The sequence below is a fragment of the Stegostoma tigrinum genome, chromosome 12 (genome assembly GCF_030684315.1).
Source record: "Stegostoma tigrinum isolate sSteTig4 chromosome 12, sSteTig4.hap1, whole genome shotgun sequence".
Classification (NCBI taxonomy): Eukaryota; Metazoa; Chordata; class Chondrichthyes; order Orectolobiformes; family Stegostomatidae; genus Stegostoma; species Stegostoma tigrinum.
The window spans coordinates 44,812,768-44,818,767 of record NC_081365.1 but is presented as its reverse complement, the minus strand read 5'-3'; positions in this window follow the sequence as shown (position 1 = coordinate 44,818,767).

Sequence of the window (6,000 nt, the reverse complement as noted above, 5' to 3'; positions counted from 1 at the left end):
TTGTCATAGCCACAGGCAACCCCCAACTCCAGCTTGTCTGCAAATTCCAGCAGCTTTTCCTTGCTCACCTTTTATAAAACCCGCAAAGACACTTCTTCCACCCCCAGAAAACTCTCAGTGACTGAAAGAGCCATTACCTCACTTTTGATTTAAACAACAACAAGTAACCGAAATTATACAGATTTTTTACTTCTTATCTAAGTCTTATTTAAAGATTTGGACATTAGTCCCCAAGTCCATTTAAATCTGCTCTGCCGTTTCATACCCTAAATCTGTTCAAATCTGTCCAGATCCCTGCAGGTTTGTCCAGATCTGTCCATTTCCTGAACCCAATCTGCCCCAACCTGCCAAATCCTGGACCTGAGCTGGCCAGATCCCAGATCCAAGCCAACCAGATTCTGGACCCAAGCCCCAAATTGTTACAAAGGGGAGGTCGACCTCCCTCTGATAAGTAAAACCAAAACACCCAGAGAGGCTCACCTCACCTTATAATCTATTAAAAGAAGCGTGAATGTGGTATAACCTGCCTCTCACCCCTGATCTGTTATAAAGGAGTGGTTAAATGAATTAAACTTCTGACACTCATTCCATTATCAACAAGTAACAAATTATTTACCTAACTCTAACAGGAAACAAATTAACTGAACTATTAACAGACCAAACAACCCTTCTAACTACAAACTATTCCCGAATAAAGCAGCATTCTAATGGTATCTTGTTCCAATGAATATAAGTCACACGTATATAAATTAAAATTTAAAAACATTAGAACTTAATCTCTCAAAACTACAGCGGAGTTACGTCTTCCAGAATGTTCTGTGCCTTCTCCACTGATTTCCTGTCAGGAACACCTTCTCTGTCGAATTCTTGTGTCAGGAACGCCTTCTGCGTTGAGCTCTTCTTTAGGAATATTAACTAAGAGTGCCACAGTACGTTTATTTAGATAATGTTTTTTCTAAGAGCTGAGAAAGCTGGTCTCTTAGCAGAGGGCAGTTTGCTCTCTGCCGATTTTGCAGCTATATCTATCTTTTATACCTTGATGACATATCAATTTCTTACAATAAGTTTGGTCCTATGTTGTCAAAACTGTCAGATTTAAATTTAAGATAATAAAATGTGAGGCTGGATGAACACAGCAGGCCCAGCAGCATCTCAGGAGCACAAAAGCTGATGTTTCGGGCCTAGACCCTTCATCAGAGAGGGGGATGGGGTGAGGGCTCTGGAATAAATAGGGAGAGAGGGGGAGGCGGACCGAAGATGGAGAGAAAAGAAGATAGGTGGAGAGGAGAGTATAGGTGGGGAGGTAGGGAGGGGATAGGTCAGTCCAGGGAAGACGGACAGGTCAAGGAGGTGGGATGAGGTTAGTAGGTAGGAAATGGAGGTGCGGCTTGAGATGGGAGAAAGGAATGGGTGAGAGGAAGAACAGGTTAGGGAGGCAGAGACAGGCTGGAATGGTTTTGGGATGCAGTGGAGGGAGGGGACGAACTGGGCTGGTTTTGGGAAGCAGTGGGGGGAGGGGAGATTTTGAAGCTGGTGAAGTCCACATTGATACCATTGGGCTGCAGGGTTCCCAAGCGGAATATGAGTTGCTGTTCCTGCAACCTTCAGGTGGCATCATTGTGGCACTGCAGGAGGCCCATGATGGACATGTCATCTAAAGAATGGGACGGGGAGTGGAATTGGTTTGCGACTGGGAGGTGCAGTTGTTTATTGTGAACCGAGCGGAGGTGTTCTGCAAAGCGGTCCCCAAGCCTCCGCTTGGTTTCCCCAATGTAGAGGAACCCACACCGGGTACAATGAATACAGTATACCACATTGGCAGATGTGCAGGTGAACCTCTGCTTAATATGGAGAGTCATTTTGGGGCCTGGGATAGGGGTGAGGGAGGAGGTGTGGGGGCAAGTGTAGCATTTCCTGCGGTTGCAGGGGAAGGTGCCGGGTGTGGTGGGGTTGGAGGGCAGTGTGGAGCGATCAAGTGATTCACAGAGAGAGTGGTCTCTCCGGAAAGCAGACAAGGGTGGGGATAGAAAAATGTCTTGGGTGGTGGGGTCGGATTGTGGATGGCGGAAGTGTCGGAGGATGATGCTTTGTATCCGGAGGTTGGTGGGGTGGTGTGTGAGAACGAGGGGAATCCTCTTTGGGCGGTTGTGGCGGGGACAGGGTGTGAGGGGTGTGTGGTGGGAAATGCAGGAGACGCAGTCCATCATGGGCCTCCTGCAGTGCCACAATGATGCCACCCGAAGGTTGCAGGAACAGCAACTCATATTCCGCTTAAGAACCCTGCAGCCCAATGGTATCAATGTGGACTTCACCAGCTTCAAAATCTCCCCTTCCCCCACCGCATCCCAAAGCCAGTCCAGTTAGTCCCCTCCTCCCACTGCACCACACAACCAGCCCAGCTCTTCCCCTCCACCCACTGTATCCCAAAACCAGTCCAGCCTGTCTCTGCCTCCCTAACCTGTTCTTCCTCTCACCCATCCGTTCCTCCCAACCCAAGCCACACCTCCATCTCCTACCTACTAACCTCATCCCACCTCCTTGACCTGTCCGTCTTCCCTGGACTGACCTATCCCCTCCCTACCTCCCCACCTATACTCTCCTCTCCACCTATCTTCTTTTCTCTCCATCTTCGGTCCGCCTCCCCCTCTCTCCCTATTTATTCCAGAACCCTCACCCCATCCCCCTCTCTGATGAAGGGTTTAGGCCTGAAACGTCAGCTTTTGTGCTGCTGAGATGCTGCTGGGCCTGCTGTGTTCATCCAGCCTCACATTTTATTATCTTGGATTCTCCAGCATCTGCAGTTCCCATTACCACTGATACAGATTTAAATTTAATTGCTTTTTGGTATTGGAGTGGCTGGTTTAAAATAATTGGCTAAAATCAGAACTGGTTGTCTTGATAACAAAACAAAACTGTAGCTTAGCCTACTAACAAAACAGCCTGTTGATACAAATTGACTGGAAATGCTATAACTCTAGTACGTCGGATGGATCAGTTTTTGTGCAATGTGTGCAGGAGGGTTTCCTGACTCAGTATGTCAAAGGGCAGACACGAGGGGAGGCCACACTGGATCTGGTACTTGGCAATGAACCAGGCTAGGTGTTTGATTTAGTGGTAGCTGAGCACTTTGGAGAGAGTGACTATAATTCGGTTATGTTTACTTTAGCAATGGAAAGGGATAGGAAAATGCCACAGGGCAAGAGTTATAGATGGGGGAAGGGCAATTATAATGTGATTAGGCAAGACTTAGGAGGCATAGAATGGGTTGGCAAAATGCAGGGGATGGGGACAATCAAAATGTGGAGCTGGTTTAAGGAACAGATATTGCGTGTCCTTGATAGATATGTCACTGTCAGACAGGGAGGAAGCAATAAGGTAAGGGAACCATGGTTTACTAAAGAAATTGTATCTCTTGTTAAGCAGAAGAGGGAGGCTTATGTGACCATGAGACAAGATGGTTCAGATGAGGCGATGGAGAGTTACAGATTAGCTAGGAATGATTTAAAGAGAGAGTTAAGGAGAGAAAGGAGGGGACATATGCAGACATTAGCAGGTAGAATAAAGGAGAACCCTAAAGCTTTCTATAGGTATGTGAGAAATAAGAGGATGACTAGGGTAGGAATAGGGCCAGTCAAAGACAGAAGTGGGAAGTTGTGTGTGGACCCTGTGGAGATTGGAGAGGTGCTAAATGATTATTTCTCATCTGTTTTCACTGAGGAACAGGAGAATATTGTAGAGGTGATGACTGAGTTACGGGCTACTAGAATTGAAAGGATTAAGGTTAGTAAGGAGGAGGTGTTATCAATTCTAGAAGGTGGGAAGGTAGATAAATCCCCTTGGCCTGATGGGATTTTTCCGAGGATTGTTTGGGAAGCTAGGGAGGATGTGGCGGAGTCGTTGGCCTTGATCTTTGAGGCCTCATTGTCGACAGGTTTAGTACCAGAGGACTGGAGGATTGCTAATGTTGTGCCCTTGTTCAAGAAGGGCAGTAGGGATGACCCAGGTAATTATAGACCTGTGAGCCTTACATCTGTTGTAGGAAAAGTTTTGGAAAGGCTTATAAGAGATAGGATTTATAATCATCTAGCAAGCAACAATTTGATTGGAGATAGTCAGCATGGGTTCGTCAAGGGCAGGTCGTGTCTCACAATCCTCATTGAGTTTTTTGAGAAGGTGACCAAGCATGTGGATGAGGGAAGGGTAGTTGATGTGGTGTACACGGACTTCAGTAAAGCCTTTGATATGGTTCCACATGGTAGGCTATTGGAGAAAATACAGAGGCACAGGATTAAGAGAGATTTAGCAGTTTGGATTAGAAACTGGCTTTCTGTAAGAAGGCAACGAGTGGTGGTTGATGAAAAATATTCAGCCTGGAGTCAGGCCATTAGTAGTGTGCTTCAAGGATCTGTTTTGGGCCCACTGCTGTTTGTCATTTTTATAAATGACTTGGACGCAGGCATAGGTGGATGGTTAGTAAGTTTGCGGACGACACTAAAGTCAATGGAGTGGTAGACAGTGTGGAAGAATGTTGCAGGTTGCAGGGAGGCTTGGATAAACTGCAGAATTGGGCTGAAAGGTGGCAAATAGAGTTTAATACGGATAAATGTGAGGTGATTCTCTTTGGGAGGAATAATAGGAAGGCACAATACCGGATCAATGGAAAGATTCTTGGTAGTGTGGATGTGCAGAGGGATCTTGGTGTCCATGTACATAGATCCCTGAAAGTTGCCACCCAGATTGATAGTACTGTTAAGAAGGCTTACGGTGTGTTAGGTTTTATTGGTAGAGGGATTGAGTTCCGGAGCCATGACGTCATGCTGCAACTGTACAAAACGCTAGTGCGGCCTCATTTGGAATATTGCGTGCAGTTCTGGTTGCACCATTACAGGAAGAATGTGGAAGCATTGGAAAAGGTGCAGAGGAGATTTACCAGGATGTTGCCTGGTCTGGAATGCAGGCCCTATGATGAAAGGCTGAGGGACTTGGACCTGTTCTCATTGGAGAGAAGGAGGCTAAGAGGGGATTTAATAGAGACATACAAAATGATCAGAGGATTAGATAGGGCGGACACTGAGAGTCTTTTTCCGAGGATGATGACTTCAACTTGTACAAGGGGGCATAGCTACAAATTGAGGGGTGATAGATTTAAGAGAGATGTTAGAGGCAGGTTCTTTACTCAGAGAGTGGTAAGGGCGTGGAACGCCCTGCCTGCCAATGTAGCTAACTCAGCCACATTAGGGGCATTGAAACAGTCCTTGGATAAGCATATGGATGATGATGGGATAGTGTAGGGGGATGGGCTTAGACTAGTTCACAGGTCGGCGCAACATCGAGGGCTGAAGGGCCTGTTCTGCGCTGTATTGTTCCATGTTCTATGTAAATGTTACAATTCAGGTGCTTTGCTCACCTGCAAACCCACAAGCTGCCCACAGACATTTTTTTTTAAATTTCCAAGCCTAGAAAAGCACATCATCTTTTAAGGAGACTATGCACTGCTTTCCCCCCTATCATTTTAGAAACAACAATATTTTACAAACATCAAGTTCTAACATCCTGCTTTCCAATCCACAAGCACTCTACTCAAATTTGCAACACAAACAAAATCAGCCTGGCTCTCACTGCTTAGTCAGTCCAGGTGCTTTTGAAATATCCTTTTGCAGCATTCCACTCCATAATTTATGACCATCACAGCCTCATAATGCAGATCTGCATTAGCTTTCCAGGATACTGCCATAACATGCACATCCTGAATCAGCCCAATCAGAGGGTCTCATAGCGTCAAAGTGTGCTACTCCTTAACCACGCCTTCAGTTGGCAAAGTGGGCAAGTGATAGCTGAGGAAAAGGTGCATGAATGAGAGGAAACCTCTGAGGAGGAAAATGAGGATGAGATCGAACAGGACAACTATTAGAGGAAACAGGCCAGAGTGACCCTATATAGTCCCCTACTTCCCCCCAGACTGAGCTGGGCTGAGACTTTGAAATTACAAGTTGTATTTTA